General features: G+C 36.4%; 1 protein-coding gene across 1 annotated transcript in view; it reads left to right on the top strand.

The window, feature by feature from the left end:
• The window catches only part of GPR137C (G protein-coupled receptor 137C), an 88,400-nt gene that overhangs the window by 48,678 nt on the left and 20,428 nt on the right, over positions 1-19,294 (top strand). The window lies entirely within an intron of this gene.

The raw sequence follows: 19,294 nt of genomic DNA, 5'->3' as shown, positions 1-19,294 counted from the left end.
CGCATCTTAAGATTTTGCACAGTAAGGGTGGCAGGGTTAGCAATGTTAAGATGTCATATAGGTAAAAGTGGTCTTTATTTGTATAAAGGTTAGAAAACGTTACTTCACCCAATAATATGAAGTCTGTATGATATTTGAAACAACTAATTGTGTAGCAAAATTTATAAATGCCTTGCTTCTCCCTTGCCTTATACTTTGGATCAACAAACAGAAGCCAGATATTAGCTTATTAACAAACAAACATGGAAGTTTCTACCATTGTTGATTGACTGTGTGATTGAGTAGAAAATCAGTCATCCCAGTTTATGTGTGGCATTGGGTGTGAAGGGGTAGATATGTGGATATTGGGGTGGGGTATGTACATAAATACATTTTTACAGTCACTTCCACGGAGAGCTTGCTTTCTTGCTTTAATTTGACATCATTGCCTATTCACTAATAATAAGCTGAGATAGTATCTTAGACAGTTAAAACAGTCCTCTGAAATATTTTTAGGCTTCTTTCTATATTGTCATTATCCTTAATATAGTCCTAGTAAAGTAAGGTACTATAATTAAATATATGGTAATCAACTTGTCCTTTAAATGTAGGCAGAGATTTTAATTTTACTTTTTAAATATATTTCAGTGGAATGCTGGGGGAGATACTATGTGTGTGTGTGTGTGTATATGTATATATATATATATGTAGAGAGAGAGAGAGAAGAGACAAAATCAGACTTTCAAACCTATTAATCTTACCTGGAAAATTATTTTATTAAATTTCTAGTCTAGTTTGCTCCTAAAATTTAATTATTTTAGGTAATGCAGGCTTTGGTTTGACTGTTAAAAATAATACTGTCACTGTTACCATCCATAATCTTCTGGTAGGAACAATGGCATTTTTTCTTAGTATGATAACATCACTATAGAATTCATACCTCTTGCTTGTCTAGGGATAAAGCATAAATAGATGTTGAATTTCAAGTGCTTCTTCTCTAGATACCTAGTGTATTTCTAAGTTTGGTTTTTTACTTGCTTTGAAATAGATAATACTCTGAATAAAGTCACCAATCTGAGAAGAAAATTTCATTTAATAAATCCTCCAGAATTATTTGAACACCGTTCCCTTCCTATCATATGAAAGGTATTCACTTATTTATTATTAAAGTTTTAAATTTAAAAACTGCATGGATTCAGAATTATCTAGGAATACTACAGATATACATGTTCAGACATATTCACCTATAAAGGTAGATGACATACTAGATGATTTGTGTAATATTGTAATGTTAAGTAGTTCCCAATCTTCCTGACTAGATTATAAACTTCTGTATTCATAGAGCATGTCATCTTGCTTTCATGTTCTTGTAAAATCACTAGACTCATTTTTGACTTTTGACTTCTATAACAGTGTACAATAATAGTCATTCCTTTTATTCAGTCAACAAGTGTTTATTGAGCCTCTTTCACTTACTGGGTTTTTTGGTTGTTGTTGTTGTTGTTTTCTCTCTCTGTCTTTCTCTCTGTCTCTCAATACCTTTGGTACTCTTTCACTATCAGACTGACCCTGTTTCTTGCTGTCTTTAAGAGCATTTCCTTAAAGTTTAGACTTTGGTCTTCTGTCTTGCTCTTTTCATTCTTCCTTCCTTTACATGTTCTGTGATAATAAGATCCTCTGTAATTTGTCTCAACCAATCTTACCTTCCTTATTTCCAAATGACACACAGTATGCCCTGTCTCTATATTCTTAGGCTGTTTTATTATCCAGGAATGGCTTTCCTCCTCCCACACATCTCTACCTGATTGCTCATATCTTATCTAACTTTAAAGACCTCACTTAATCTTTCCCCTTGTTATGAACTCAATTTGATCCCTTCCCCCCAACTCTAAAATAAAATTTAGAAATAACTCACTATGTGAATTATCTTAAATTTTTATTTATTTCTCTTGAGGCACTTACCAGTTTATACAAGGTGGCATTTGTATATGAAATCTACTTTTTTTGTATTTTTTAATTGACATTTTATATTTAGTTGTACATATTTTTGGGGTACATGTGATATTTTGCTGCATGTATATGATGTGTAATAATCAAATCAGGGTAATTGGGATATCATCACCTCAAACATTTATATTTTTGTGTTGGAAATATTACAGTTCTTTCTAGTTATTTTGAAACATGTAATAAATTGTTATTAACTATAATTTCCATAATGTACTATCGAATACTTATTCCTTCTATCTAACTGTATTTTTGTACTCATCAACCAACTTCTCTTCATCCTCCCCTACCACTCTTCCTTTTCCAGCCGTTAGTAACCATTATTCTACTCTACCTCCATGAGATCCACTTTTGTAGCTCCCACATGTGAGTGAGAACATTTGTCTTACTGTGCCTGGCTTATTTCACTTAATGTAATGAACTCCAGGTCCATCCATGTTACTTCAAATGACAGGATTTCATTCTTTTTATGCCCATGTAATAGTCCATTGTATACATATACCACTTCTTTTATTCATTCATCTGTTGATGGACACTTAGGTTGATTCCGTATCTTCGCTATTACATTTTGCTACAACAAATATGGGAGTGCACCTATCTCTTTGACATAGTGATTTCCTTTCTCTTGGGTATCTACCCAGCAGTGAGATTTCTAGATCATATGGTAGTTCTACTTTTAGTTTTTCAAGGAACCTCCATACTGCTTTTTGGGATTGTTTTTGAGATGGAGTCTTGCTCTTTCGCCAAGGCTGGAATACAGTGGCGCACTCTTGGCTCACTGCACACTCTGCCTCCCAAGTTCAAGTAATTCTCCTGCCTCAGCCTCCAGAGTAGCTGGGGTTACAGGAGCCTGCCACCACGCCTGGCTGATTTTTTTTTGTATTACTAGTAGAGACGGGGTTTCACAGTGTTGGCCAGGTTGGTCTCAAACTCCTGACCTCAGGTAATCCACCCTCCTCGGCCTCCCAAAGTGCTGGGATTACAGGTGTGAGCCACTGCTCCCAGCCTCATACTGTTTTTCATAACGGTTGTCCTACTTTACATTCCCATCAACAGTGTACAAGCATTCCCCTTTCTCTACATATCTGCCAGCACTTGATTTTTTGTCTTTTTGATAATAACCATTCTAACTATGGTGAGATGATAACCCATTGTGGTTTTGATTTGCATTTCCCTGACGATTGATGTTGAATTTTTTCATTTAACTGTTGGCCATTTGTATGTCTGCTTTTGTAGAGATGTCTATTCAGGTATTTTGCCCATTTTTAATTTGATTATATATCTTTTTGCTAGTGATTATTTGAGTTCCTTATATATTCTGGTTATTAATCCCTTGTTGGATGGATAACTTGTAAATATTTACTCCCATTCTGTAGGTTGTCACTTCACTTGTTAATTGTTTCCTTTGCTGTGCAGGAGCTTTTTAGCCTGATGTAATCCCATTTGTCTATTATGACTTTGGTTGCCTATGCTTTTGAGGTCTTGCCCAAAAAATATTTGCCCAGATGAAGGTCCTGGAGCATTTCCCCAATGTTTACTTCTAGTACTTTCATAGTTTCAGGTCTTACATTTATGTTTTAAATCCATTTTGAGTTGATTTTTGTACATGGTGAGAGATGGGGCTCTGTTTTTTTTGTTGTTGTTTTTTGTTTTTTGTTTTTTGTTTTTTTGAGATGGAATCTAGCTGTGTCACCCAGGCTGTAGTGCAGTGTTGTGATCTTGGCTTACTACAACATCCGCCTCCCAGGTTCAAGTGATTCTCCAGCCTCAGCCTCCCAGGTAGCTGGAATTACAGGCGCTCACCACCACGCCTGGCTAATTTTTTTGTATTTTTAGTAGAGATGGGGTTTCGCCATGTTGGCCAGGCTGCTTTTAAACTCCTGACCTCAGGTGATCTGCCTGCCTTGGTGTCCCAAAGTGCTGGGATTACAGGCATGAGCCACCACACACAGCCAGAATGGGGCTGTTTAATTACTCTGCATATAGATAACCAGTTTTCCCAACACTTTATTGATTGTGACTTTCCCCAACATATGTTCACTTTGTTAGTTGCAGAATTGCAGAATTGGCATCTTTGTCAAAAATAAGTTGGCTGTAAGTGTGTGGATTTATTTCTGAGTTCTCTGTTCTATTCCACTGGTCTGTGTGTCTGTTTTTATGCCAGTACCATACTGTTTTGGATACGATAGCTTTGCAGTATAATTTAAAATCAAATACTGTGATGCTTCCAACTTCATTCTTTTTACTCAGGATTGCTTTAGCTATTCAAGGTCTTTTGTGGTTCCATATAATTTTAGGACTTTTTTTCTGTTTCTTTGAAGAATGTAACTGCTATTTTGACAGATATTTCATTGAATCTATAGATCACTTCGGGTAGTATAGAAATTTTCACAATATTGATTCTTTCAATTAATGAGCATGGAATGTCTTTCCATTTTTTGTGTCCTCTTCAATTTCTTTCTTCACTATTTCATGGTTTTCATTATAGAGATCTTTTACTTCTTAGGTTTAATTTATTCCTAGGTATTTTTTGGTAGCTGTTGTAAATGAGATTGATTTCTTGATTTCTTTTTCAGATTGGTCACTGTTAGCATATAGAAACACTACTGATTTTTGTACAGTGATTTTGTATCCTTCAATTGTACTGATCATTTATCAGTTCTAATGGTTTTTTGTGGAATCTTTAAGTTTTAATATGAGATCATGTCATCTGTAACAAGGATTAATTTGACTTCTTCCTTTCTAGTTTGGATGCCCTTTATTTCTTTCTCTTGCCTAATTGCTCTGGCTTAGACTTCCAGTACTATGTTGCATAAAAGTGGTGAAAGTGGGCATCCTTCTGTTGTTCCAGATTTTAGTGGAAAGGCTTTCAGTTTTTCCCCATTCAATATAATATTAGTTGTGTGTTTGTCATATTTAGACTTTATCTTGTTGGGGTATGTTGTGTACCCTGTTTTTTTAGGGCCTTTATCATGAAAGGATGTTGAATTTTATTGAATGCTTTTTAAGCATTTATTGAAATGAACATACGGTTTTTGTTCTTGATTCTGTTGCTGCAATATATCACATTTGTTGATTGTATACATTGAGCCTTCCTTGCATCCCTGGGATGAATCAACTTGATCATGGCAAATGATCTTTTCAATGTTTTGTTGAATTCTGTTTGCCAGTATTTTGTCAAGGATGCTTGCATCTATCTTCATCAGAGATGTTGGCCTGTAGAGTTTTTTGTTGTTTGTCTCTTTTTCTGGTGTTGGTACCAGGGTAATGCTAGCCTTATAGAATGAATTTGGAAATAGTCCCTCTTCTTCAGTTTTTTGAAATGGTTTGAGCAGAACTGGTATTCTTTAAACTTTCAGTAGAATTTAGCAGTGAAGTCATAAGGTCTTGTACTTTTCTTTGATGGGGGACTTTATTACTGTTTTAATATTGTTACTCATTATTGGTCTATTCAGGTTTTCTTCATTATTCAATCATGGTAGGTTATATGTATTCAGGAACTTACCCATTTCTTCCAGATTTTCTAATTTGCTGGCATGTAGTTTGTAGTAGTCTCTAATGATTTCTTGTATTTCTGTGGTATCTGTTATAATGTTTCCTTTTTCTTTTTCTTTTTTATTTTACATGAATGGTACTTTTATTTATGAATTAAGTTTGTTTATTTACTTTGAGACAGGGTCTCGCTGTGTCACCCAGGCTGGAGTGGGCAATGGTGTGATCTCAGCTCACTACAGCCTCGACCTCTCAGGCTCAAGGGATCCTCCCACCTCAGACTCCCAAGGCTGGGACTACAGGCATGTGCCACCACACCCAGCCAATTTTTAAAATTTTTTTGTAGACAGGATCTATGTTGTCCAGGCTGCTAATGTTTCTCTTTTCATCCCTAGTTTTAATTATTTGAGTCTTCTCTTTTTCTTAGTCTAGCTAAGTTTGTTGATTTATCTTTTCAAAAAACAAACTTTTTGTTTTGTTCCTCTTTTGTACTTTTTTAAGTCTCAATTTCACTTATTTCTGCTTTAATCTTCATTATTTCTTTCCTTCTACTAATTTTGGCTTTGATTTGCTCTTGCTTTTCTGTTTCCTTGAGGTACATTATTAGGTTGTTTATTTGAAATCTTTCTATTTTTTTGATGGAGGCATTTACTGCTATAAACTTTCCTCTTGCTACTGCGTTTGCTGTATCCTACAGTTTCTGGTACGTTGTATTTCCATTTTTGTTTTTCTCAAGAACTTTTTAAATTTCCTTGTTAACTTATTCATTGAGCCATTGATCATTCAGGAACATGTTGTTTAATTTCCACGTATTTTTACAGTTTCAGAAGTTCCTCCTGTTACTGATTTCTAGTCTTACTCTGTTGCAGCCAGAAAAGATACTGATATTATTCGACTTTATTTAATTAATTTGTTGAGACTTGTTTTCTGGCCTAACATGTGGTCTATTCTGGAGAATGTTTTAGGTACTGACGAGAAAAATGTGCATTCTGCACAAGTTGGATGAAATGTTTTATGGATGTCTGTTAGGGCTAGTTGATTTACAGTATAATTTAACTCCAGTGTTTCTTTGTTGATTTCCACCTGGATGATCTGTCCATTGCTAAAAGTGAGATGTTGAAGTCCCCTACTGCTACTGTATTGCAGCTTATCTCTCCCTTTAGCTTTACTAATATTAATATTTGCTTCATATATTTGGGTGTTCTTGGTGTTGAATGTGCATATATTTACTGTTGTCATGTCTTATTGCTCAGTTGACTGAACCCTTTGTATAATGACCTTTGTGTCTTTTTACAATTTTTGACTTAAAGTCTATTTTGTCTGGCCAAGTGCAGTGGTTCATGCCTGTAATCCCAGCACTATGGGAAGCCAAGGTGGGCAGATGGCTTGGCTCAGGAGTTCAAGACCAGCCTGGCCAACATGGCAAAACCCCGTCTCTACTAAAAATACAAAAATTAACTGGGCATAGTGGCACATGCCTGTAATCCCAGCTGCTTGGGAGGCTGATGCACAAGAATCACTTGAGCACAGGAGGTGGAGGTTGCAGTGAGCCGAGATCACACCACTGCACTCCAGCCTGGGCAGCAGAGCCAGACTCTGTCTCAAAAAAAAAAAAAAAGAAAAAGTCTGTTTTATCTGATATGAATATAGCTCTTCCTACTCCTTTTTGGTTTCCATTTGCATGGAATATCTTTTTCCATCCCCTCACTTTCAGTTATGTGTGTCTTTATAGGTGAAGTGATTTTCCTGTAGGCAACATATAGTTGAATCTTGTTTTTTAATCCATTCAGCAACTGTGTCTTTTAATTAGACAATTTAATCCATTTACACTCAATGTTATTATTGATACATCAGGATTTACTGCCATTTTTGCTTCTTCTTTTCTAATTCCTCTCTTCCTTTCTTCCTTTTTTACTATTTTCCTTTGTGGTTAAGTGATTTCTCTGGCAGTATGTTTTAATCTATTGCTTTTTATTTTTAGTGTATCTGTTACAGATTTTTGCTTTGTGGTTACCATGAGGCTTACAAAAAAATATTCTGTAGTTATAACAAGTTATTTAAGATTGATAACAACTTTACTTTGATCACAAAAAGAAGAGAAAAAAAGCAAAGAACCCTATACACATTACCTCCATTCTCTTCCCCACATTTTGAATGTTTGATGTCATAATTTGCATTTTTATATTGCCTATCTCTTGGTAAATTGTAGTTATTATTTTTAATACTTCTGTCTGTTAGTCTTCTTAGTAAATATATAAGTGGTTTATGCATCATGATTATAATATTAGTGTAACAATCATGTTAACAGTCTTTTTCTTGTGGTTTAAAAAAATCCCTTTAGCGTTTATTGTAGGACAGCGCTGGTGATAAATCCCCAGTTTTTGTTTGTGAAAGTCTATCTCTCTTTCACTTCTAAATAATGGCTTTGCTAGATAGAGTATTCTTAGAAGGCATTTTTTTTTCCATCTGCACTCTGAACATATCCCATTCACTCCTGGCCCGTAATGTTTCTGCTGAGAAGTCTGCTGCCAGGTGTATTGAATCTTTCCTAAATGTTATTTGCATCTTTACTCTTGCTGCTTTCAGGATCCTCTCTTTGTCTTTCACCTTTGGGAGTTTGATTATAATATGTCTTGGAGTATCCTTACTTGGACTGACTCTGATTGGTGACCTTTGACTTTCCTGTACCTGGATATTTATATCTTTCTCCAGGTTTGGGAAGTTTTCTGTTATTATTTCTTCAAATAAACTTTCTACCCCTGTCTTTCTCAGTTCCCCACCTAACTCCAATACCCCAAATATCTGCTTTTTTATGTTGGCCCACAGATCCATAAGCTTTCTTCATTTCTTTTTTTTTTTTCTTTTTTCTCCTCTGTGTATTTTCAAATAGTCTGTTTTCAAGCTTACTGATTGTTCTGTTTAACCAGTTATTTTGCTGTTGCTCTCTATTGCATCTTTCATTTCATTCATCATATTTTCAGCTCCCGAGTTTCTGTTTGATCGTTTTTATTATTTCAATCTCTGCATTAAATTTCTTTGATATATTCCTCAATTGAGTCTCTGTGATTTCCTGAAGTTCATTTACCTTCCTTAAAACAGCTATTTACCATTTTTTCAGAGATCTCACATCTCCATCACTTTGGGGTAAGTGGCACCTTATTTTATCCATTTGATGAGGTGATATTTCTCTGATTGTTCTTGATGCTTGTAGAAGTGTGACAGTGTCTACATATCAAGGGGTTACATTTTTATTTTAGTTTTCACAGTCTGGCTTTGTTTATGTCTGGCGTTCTTCAGAGGGTCTTGCAGGGATTCTAAACAGACTGACTGTGGTGTTTCCTGAGCCTGTGTCCACTGCAGTTGTCTCAGCACTGGAGGACGCTCTAAGCCTAGGCTTGCTCCATGTCTTGTGAGGGCTCAGAAGTTGATGCCAATTTCTAGCCCAGATGGATCTGGGGAAGACACAAGAAAGGTACTGGGGCTGTGTGGGAATGCTGGCCAGGGACCTGAGTCCAGAAAACTGTCCCAGTGGCCTAGATGGGTGTGCCTCCCAGCAGGTATTTACACAGAAGTAGGTGGAGCTTAAGAGGCAAAGGCAGTATGACTTCAATGACATGTAAGACCTGGCCTCTGCCTATTTTTGTGATTCCCCTATCACTATCACTCTCCTCTTCCTTTTCTAGCCACATTGACTTTTTGTGCCCCAACTTCTCACCACAAAAGATATACTAAGTTTATTCCAGCCATATAGCCTCTGTATTGTATATATTGTTCCCTCTGTCTAAATTACATTTTATACAGGTACCTATGTGACAGCTTCTTTGCATTCAGGCCTCAGTCGCTTTTTCAGAGTTGCTCTTCTTCACTACCCAAATAAGACTGTCCCCCATTCTGATTACTACATCTGTCACCCTCTTTTGTTACCTTCACAGCATTTATCGGTAGCCAAAATTATTTCTTCATTTATTTTCATACTGATTTTCTGCTTCTCCCTGCTAAAGTATAAACCAGGAAAGGAGCTCTCTTATGTGTCTTATTCATTTTTCAGTCCTTTTCTAAAATAATGCCTGGCATATTTTAGTGAAGTGAAGATAAGGGTAGTCTCCCCTTATCTGTGGTTTCCTTTCCACGGTTTCAGTTACTGCAGTCAACCTCAGTCTGAAAATAGGTGAGTTCAGTACAATAAACTATTTTGAGAGAGACGAGCACATTCACATATCTTTTATTACAGCATTTGTTATAATTATTCCATTTTATTATTATTTTGTTAATTTCTTACTATGCCTGATTTATAAATTAAATTTTATTGTAGGTATGTACGGATAAGAAAAAAAAAGTAGTACATATAGGGTCTGGTACTATCCATAGTTTCAGGCATCCCCCTAGGGTTTTGGAACAGATACCCTGTGAGTAAGGAGGGGACGACTGTAGTAGGTGTTCAGTAAATATTTGTTGAATAAATACATTCTGTGCTTACATGTAGTCTTTGCCAGAGCTTTACCCTAGTAACCAAATAAGCCTTCACAACTGGGTCATATCAAGAGCAAATTGAACCAATAAACATGCCCAAGTTCACATAGTTGAACCAGGATTCAAACTCAAGTCTGACCACAGGTCTCTGCTGGTAACCACCATGGATTGACTCCATTTACATCACCCTGTGTTTACGTATAATCTTTTAGGTATATATTTTTATATAGGTTTTAATTTACATGGATATGTTTGTTTGCTTATTAATAACATTATTTCACATAAATTCTTATTGGATTTTGCCATAATACTCTCCAAAAGAATAAATCATTTTATAATGCTATCATTAATATAAAAGTATACCTGCTTCCTCTGCTCCATCAATATTTGGGTCTAAATTTTATTTATTTTGGTTTTTTCATTGATATACCTTAAAAGTTTTAATTTAGATTTATCTAATTAATATGCATTTATAATTCATGTAGATAATTATTCACATTTCTATATGTATAAACTATTTCTCAATGATTTATGGAGTGGAATCTGGGAATTTATTCTTTATATCTTTGGCACGTGTGATTTCTGTTTATATTAAAATGTTATCTTTTTTAAGAATGATAGCCTTCATAAGTTTTATGTGTACCTAGTTATGAATAGATATTTAACTTTATTAAATTCTTGTTAATTACTTTATATTGCTACAGTTTTCCTTTTCTATTTATTATACAAATGTAGTAAATTGACTAGATTTTTGTTACATTCCTTGAATTTTGAGGATACAGCCCCCTTTTCTTATTTTTTAAATTTTTGTATTTTTATTATATTATTTAAAATGTTATTAAACTTACACTTGAAGTAAAATTAACCAACTTTTTTTGACTTTTTAGTATCCTTGTCAGGTTTCAGGATATAAATGTATTTATTTCAAATAAATTGTACACTACATAGTACAAAGTAGTAATAACTCAAGGTCTAGAGTTATATTGCTGGATTTAAATCAGAGATCTGCCATTTATCAGCTCAATGACTTTAACCTCTCTGTCCACCTTTAAACTGAAGATAAAGTATAGTAATCATGTCCATAGTAGTGTTGCAAGGATGAAATGATAATGTATGGAAAGTCATAGTATATTACTTGGCACTAAAAATATAAATGTTGGCTTGCTATCATCCTCATCATCGTATTTTGACATAGTTTATAGAATAGGCTTGTTCTTACAAAACTTGAAAAAAATCCTTTCATTACCCATTTAGCAGAATGTTGTTATTTGGTAAGCTTTTATGGTTTTCTTTTGTTTTTCACTGTTACTTGTCTGTTAACTGGTTTTATTTCCACCAGACTTGCTGTTTTATAGTTTTATGGGCAGTTAGCCATATTATCCTTACTAAAAATGTATTTTTTCTGATTATTAAAACTTGGCAATGTGAAAGAATATGATTTTTTAAATATTCTAAACAGCAGTAGTGTCACCACTGACACTTAACTATATTTGGAACTCAGTGTAAATGTAAATATAACTTTATACCCTCCTTTTCCCCTTATACTAGTGAAGAATTTTCTCATGCTATTAACAGTTCTTTTTAAGGCTGCATAACATTTCATCATATACCAAAATTAATTCTTATCCTACTGATAGGCCTTTAAGTGGTTTTCAAAAAGAATGTCAGCCTCCATAATGTTAATTTTCTTCAAAATCAGCTTTGTTTTGCTTTTTATTTTTAGTAAGACTTAGAGGTTTTAGTAATTACATCTAGAACTGTCTATCCCAGCCTCGGTTTACAGAGCACTCATGTATCTTTTATGTTATGATTTTCATTACTTTTTTTTTCTTTATAGGGGCATGTTCTCACTGTGTCACCCAGGCTGGAGTGTAGTGGTGCAATTATAGCTTACCGTAACCTCAAACTCCTGGACTTATATAATTCTCCTACCTCAGCCTCCCAAGTAGCTAGGACTGCAAGCATTCACTACTACATTCAGCTTTTTTTTTTTTTTTTTTTGGAGAGAACAGGTCTTGCTGTGTTGCTCAGGCTGGCCTTGGATGATCCTCTCATCTTGGCCTTCCAAAGTACTGGGATTACAGGCATAAGCCATGGTACTCAGCCCATTATTTTTTTTTTTAATTCTTGGAAAAGTTTTTATTTTTAATGTTTGTGGGTGCTTATTAGGTATATATGTATGGGGTATATAAGATATTTTTGGGCTGGGAGCCGTGGCTCACGCCTGTAATCCCAGCACTTCGGGAGGCTGAGGCAGGTGGATCACGAGGTCAAGAGATCGAGACCATCCTGGCTAACACGGTGAAACCCGGTCTCTACTAAAAATACAAAAAATTAGCCGGGTGTGGTGGCGGGCGCCTGTAGTCCCAGCTACTCAGGAGGCTGAGGCAGGAGTGTGAACCCAGGAGGCGGAGCTTGCAGTGAGCCAAGATCATGCCACTGCACCTCCAGCCTAGGGAACAAGAGTGAGACTCCGCCTCAAAAAAAAAAAAAAAAGATATTTTTGATGCAGGCGTGGGAAGCATAATAATTACATTATGGAAAATGGAATATCCATCCCCTCAAGCATTTATCCTTTGTGTTACAAACAATTAGATTATACCCTTTTGGTTATTTTAGAATACACAATTAAATTATTCTCCATAGTCACCCTGTTGTGCTATCAAATACTAGGTCTTATTCATACTTTCTAACTACTTTTTGTACCCATTAACCATTCCCACTTCTCCCCAGCCCCTTCCACCACCCTTCCCAGCCTCTGGTAACCATCCCTCTACTCTCTATCTCCATGAGTTCAACTGTTCTCATTTTTAGCTCCCACAAATAAGTGAGAACATGCGATGTTTGTCTTTCTGTGCCTGGCATATTTTATTTAACGTGATGATCTCCAGTTCCATGTTGTTGCAAATTACAGGATCTCATTCTTTCTTATGGCTGAATAGTACTTCAGTGTGTATAAGTACCACATTTCTTTATCCATTCATGGGTTGATGGACACTTAGGTTGCTTGCAAATCTTGGCTGTTTGGACAGTGCTGGCTGCAACAGACACAGGAGTGCAGATATCTCTTTTATATACTGATGTCCTGGGTATATACACAGCAGTGGGGATTGCTGGATTGTATGGTAGCTCAGTTTTTAGCTTTTTGAGGAGCCTCCAAACCGTTCTCCATAGTGGTTGTACTAATTTACATTTCCACTAGCAGTGTCCAAGGGTTCCCTTTTCCTCACAACCTTGCCAGTATTTGTTATTGCCTGTTTTTTGTTTTTTGTTTTTTTTTTTTTTGAGACGGAGTCTCGCTCTGTCGCCCAGGCTGGAGTGCAGTGGCCGGATCTCAGCTCACTGCAAGCTCCGCCTCCCGGGTTCACGCCATTCTCCTGCCTCAGCCTCCCGAGTAGCTGGGACTACAGGCGCCCGCCACCTCGCCCGGCTAGTTTTTTGTATTTTTTAGTGGAGACGGGGTTTCACCATGTTAGCCCATGTTGGGATGGTTTCGATCTCCTGACCTCGTGATCCGCCCGTCTCGGCCTCCCAAAGTGCTGGGATTACAGGCTTGAGCCACCGCGCCCGGCCTATTGCCTGTTTTTTGAATGAAAGCCCATTTCACTAGGATGAGATACTTCATTGTAGTTTTGATTTGTATTTCTCTGATAATAAATGATGTTGAGCACTTTTTCTTTTTTTTTTTGAGACAGAGTCTCACTCCATCACCACAGGCTGGAGTGCAGTGGCATGATCTCAGCTCCCTGCAACCTCAACCTCCTGGGCTCAATCAGTCCTCCCACTTCAGCCTCCCAAGTAGCTGGGACCACAGGCATGCACCACCTCACCTGGCTAATTTTTGTACTTTTTGTAGAGATAGAGTTTCGCCATGTCACTCAGGCTGGTCTCAAACTCCTGAGCTCAAGCAATCTGCCCACCTCGGCCTTCCAAAATGCTGGGATTACAAGTGTGAGCCATGAGTACTTTTTTGTATTCTTGTTTGCCATTCTTTTGAGAAATTCTTTTGTCTTCTTTTGAGAAATATCTTTTCAAAGCTTCTGACCATTTTTATTTTATTTTCCTTTTTTTGAGACAGGGACTCACTCTGTTGACTAGGCTGGATTGCAGTGGTGCAATCACAGCTCACTGCAGCCTCAACCTCCTGGGCCCAGGTGATCCTCCTGCTTCCTGAGTAGCTGGGACACACACCACCATGCCCAACTAATTTTTTATATTTTGTAGAGATGGAGTCTCGCTATGTTACCCAGGCTAGCCTTGAACTCTCGGTCTTAAGCTATCCTTCTGACTCAACCTCCCAAAGCATTGGGATTACAGGCATGAGCCACCATGCTCAGCTGCCCATTTTTAAATTAGATTATTAAATTTTTTTTTCCTATAGAGTTGTTTGAGTTCCTCATATATTCTGGTTATTAGTCGCTTGTCAGATGAGTAGCTTGCAAATATTTTCTTCCATTCTGTGAGTTGTCTGTTCACTTTCTTAACTGTTTCCTTTGCTGCACAGAAGCTTTTTAACTTGATATGATCCAATCCATCCATTTTTGCTTTGGTTGCTTGTGCTTGTGGAGTACTACTCAAGAAACTTTTGCCCAGACCAATGTCTTGGAGAGTTTCCCCAATGCTTTCTTGTAGTAATTTCATAAGTTGAGATCTTAGATTTCAGTCTTTAATTCATTTTGATTTAATTTTTGCATGTGGCAAGAGATAAGGGTCTAGTTTCATTCTTCTGCATATGTATATCCAGTTTTCCGAGCACCATTTATTGAAGAAACTACCTTTTCCTCCGTGTATGTTCTTGGCACCTTCATCAAAAATGAGTTCACTATAGGTGTGTGGATTGGTTTCTGGATTTTCTATTCTGTTCTACTGGTTTATGTGGCTTGTTTTATGTCAGTAGCATGCTGTTTAGGTTACTAACACTCTGTAGTATAATTTGAAGTCAAGTAATGTGATTGCTCAAGTTTTGTTCTTTTTGCTCAGGATGTCTGGCTATTCTGGGTCTTTTGTGGTTCCATATAAATTTTAGCTTTTTTTTTTTTTTTTTTCTGTGAAGAATGTCATTGGCATTTTAATAGGGATTGCATTGAATCTGTAGATTGCTTTGGGTAGTGTGGACATTTTAACAATATTGATTCTTCCAATCCATGAACATGAAATATCTTTCCATTTATTTGGTGTCCTTTTCAGTTTCTTTAATCAGTTTTTTATAGTTTTCATTGTAGAGATCTTTCACTTCTTTGAGTTAATGTCTAGATATTTACTTTTATTTGTGGCTATTATAAATGAGATTACTGGTTTGATTTCTTTTTCACACTGTTCACTGTTGGCATGTAGAAATGCTACTGATTTGTGAATGTTGATTTTTGTATCCTACTATTTTTTAATTTGTATTCGTTAAGCAACTGAAACAGTGCTGTGATTTGATTCTTTTTCAATATAGCACTCTCACTTGCTTTTTAAATACTAGTTATTGTAAATTTGAATAGTTTATTTCTACTCTTTCATTTTTTTATTTTATCACATATTTAAGGTTGCTACTTTCTTCCATGTCAATGTCCTTGTAGAGACATTTAATTTATTTTTTTTAAACTAATACAGGCATTTAGAGCAGTATGTTTTCTCAAGTACTGCCTTGGCAGCTCTCCATAATCTTGTAATGTTGTAGCAACAGTCATTATTTAACAAAAATAAAGAAAATTTCTGTTTAGATTTCAACCCTGTCTCAAACATTGCATATTTACACATCAGTATAAGTTGGAGATTATCTCTAGTTATAGGTCTTCCTTCAACCCATCTTGGAAAAAAAAGCCTAAAATTCACACATATGTTCTCCTTTTTGTGTTTGTTTCTTTGTTTGTTTGTTTTGAGATAGGGTCTTGCCCTGTCACCTAGGCTGGAGTGCAGTGGCCCAGTCTCAGCTCACTGCAACCTCCACCTCCTGGGTTCAAGGGATTCTCATGCCTTATCCCCCTGAGTAGCTGGGATTACAGGCATGAGCCACCACGCCCAGGCTAATTTTTTGTATTTTTAGTGCAGATGGGGTTTCATCATGTTGGCCAGGCTTGTCTCAAATTGCTGGCTTCATGTGATCCGCCTGCCTCAGCCTCCCAAAGTGCTGTGATTACAGGCGCGAGGCACTGCACCCAGCCATGTTCTCTTTAGGTTCCTTATCTTCCACATGAAATTATAAATTTTACCCTTTGCTTGATTGTCCATGCATGGAATCTGACCTACTAAATAATATAGAATTTCTGTATTCCAGGTTCTTGTTAGAGAAAATAAACTCTCAACTGTTAAATTCAGAAGTTTAGTTGCCAGAAAGATTACCTGAAGGATGTGCAGTCCATTTACCCACCTATTCCATTTTACACTCAGCCCAGTCCAGGTCACTGAAGTTTTGTACCAAGACTGCATTGTATCCTGGGTAGAGTCGTCTTTTCTGACCTCCACTCTGATACCATACTTTGGCCTACATCAACATATTTGTAAAATTTGTTGTAAGGAAAATTTATTTTAAAGCCATAATTGTGTAATGTTGTTGAGGATATTGTCTATATAGTGTCCCCAGAGAAGATATTTTGCTCAGATTCAGTACCTAAAAACTAGTATTGGTTAAATCCTTCTTTCCTCTGGCTGCTATGTTCAGAGGCAAATATGTGGCTCACCTCTGTCAACCATAGATGATCTTATGATATCTATTTTTGGTACTGGCTCTACCTCTAGTTTCATCTCACTTTCTTACCCACCATTCCCTCACACATACACACATACATTTCCATATTTATTTTTATTTTCTGTATATCTCTGTAATTGCTTCACATTCTCTTGTGCAGTGAGAGTGGTATAAATAAAAAATAGAACCAGATATACTTTATATTTCTTTTGTCAGGTATATCAATTTGAAATTAATATGGAAAGGCCTTAGAGAGTGTGTATTAAGTGATTAAAAGATGGAAATTGGCCGAGCGCGGTGGCTTACGCCTGTAATCCCAGCACCTTAGGCAGCCAAGGCGGGTGGATCTCTTGAGGTCAGGAGTTCAAGACCAGCCTAGCAACATGGTGAAACCCCATCTCTACTAAAAATACAAAAAGTTAGCCGGGCATGGTGGCGGGCGCCTGTAGTCCCAGCTGCCCGGGAGGCTGAGGCAGGACAATGACGTGAACCTGGGAGGTGGAGCCTGCAGTGAGCCAAGATCGCGCCACTGCACTCCAGCCTAGGCAAAGAGCGAGAGTCTGTCTCAAACAAACAAACAAAAAGATGGAAATTTAGGATCAGAGAGATAAGGATGTAAATCCCAGCTCTACTGTTTATTGGCTGTGTGACCTTAGTCAAATTGCGGCATCTTTAAGCTTCACTTTCTTGATCTGCAAAATGGAGATAATGATAGTGCTCTCATGGGTTGCTATGAGGATAAGAGCTGTCCATACCTTATATAGTTGTTGTAAGGATTAAATTAAAAAATACAGCCGGGCGCAGTGGCTCACACCTGTAATCCCAGCACTTTTGGAGGCCGAGGCAGGCAGATCACGAGGTCAGGAATTCAAGACCAACCTGACCAACGTGGTGAAACCCAGTCTCTACTAAAAATACAAAAAATTAGCCAGGTGTGGTGGTGCACGCCTGTAATCCCAGCTACTCGGGAGGCTGAGGCAGGAGAATCGCCTGAATCTGGGAGACGGAGGTTGCAGTGGGCCAAGATTACACCACTGCACTCCAGCCTGGGCGACAGAGGGAAACTCCATCTCAAAAAAGAAAAAAGTGCTTGGTATAATGCCTACCACTAAAAAATTCCTTATAAGTGTTATTTATTATGGTATTAATGTAATTAGGGGATGGTAACCTAACTTCAGAGAGTTCCTGAACACTTGAAAATGTTGGCAAAATTTGACTAGAGAGGGGTCCTGTATAATGATCAAATCTCAAAAGGAACAGTCACTGAAAAAAAAAAAAAGAATTACTGAAGGACAGGATTCCCTTTTTGAATATTTTAACTTTGCTTAACTCTACATGATTTATATTCTAATCTACTTTTTGGTAAGAGTTGACATGTCTAATAGATTACATTTTATCTACTATTTAAGTAGTTTTTCTTAGAAATTTTTGGAACAAATATGAAATGACCTTTTTGGTGGGCATTTTTGTTCTGAAATCTTATCTTATACTACAATCTCAGTTTTCTTTTGTTTGCATTGACGTGGTAGACTGAATACTGTCTTTTAATTTTTTGTCTATTGCTAACATTTTAAGTGTGCCTAACTAACTTAGGCAAAGTTTTATGGAGTTTAATTATTAATGAGCACCCCTTTCTATAGGGTAACTCAAATAGTTTCCATTTATTACCATGATTATCAGTATTTGTCTTTTTCTCTCTCATTAAGTTTTTTTTATTGCTGTTTGCTTTGCCTTCATTTGTAGAATTTCTGGGGCACTTTTACTTTTTATCAGAATTATAACTTTTTATCAGAATTATAAATCAATGAAGTAAATAAATATACTTTTTATCAGAATTATAACTTTTTATCAGAATTATAAATCAATGAAGTAAATAAATATACTTTTTATCAGAATTATAACTTTTAACATTAAAATACATGCTAATAGAATTAATTTATTATAACATTGTTTTTCATTTCAGAAAAAATAAGAACAGTTATAAGAATATAGAAGACATGTTACTTTTAAAGGACAAAATAACTCATCAGCATAAAAAGGTTCAAATCGGCTAGATGCTTGGTCCCTGAGATAGCAAGTTGGGATTCTTTGTATGAAAAACCAATCAAAGAATGGGTAGGAATGAAAGTTAAGCTTTTAGGCTTATGTATCTGGCCAGGGACATGTACAATTTTATATCTGGATAAGGGTGTAAAAGGAATCATTGGTACTCAAGATCGGCTTGTCTGCCAGCCCAATCAGCCATTTGCAAATAATACATTTTCTCACTCCCGCCTGTATTTCTAACAGTTTTAATTATTATATAAACTTTTCTATTCTATATTCACTCAATGCTTGATCCTTACTATTTAACATATTGGGATGGGAGACAGCATCAAGCTTTTTCAGAGACACAGTAACATTCAATCAAATAATATTTCTTATCTTTCATACAAGGCAACTAATTCTGTACAGCTAACGCAATGGTTTATGGTAACTTAGACCATAAAGAAACAGGCTAAAATATTATTAATATCTCTCTTCCAGCACCTTGAAATAGCACTTAACTAGAATTTGGAGAGGGTGATGGTAGAAAAATACAGACTGCATTATCCCCTGTAATAGATGTGATTGCTACCTTCCTAATATTTTAATTTTAATATCCTAATATTATAATTTCTCCCCTGAGTTACTGGG

This window comes from Papio anubis, chromosome 7 (assembly GCF_008728515.1).
Source record: "Papio anubis isolate 15944 chromosome 7, Panubis1.0, whole genome shotgun sequence".
Classification (NCBI taxonomy): Eukaryota; Metazoa; Chordata; class Mammalia; order Primates; family Cercopithecidae; genus Papio; species Papio anubis.
Note: the sequence above shows the minus strand (reverse complement) of the source record. Positions and strands in the feature narration are given on the sequence as shown.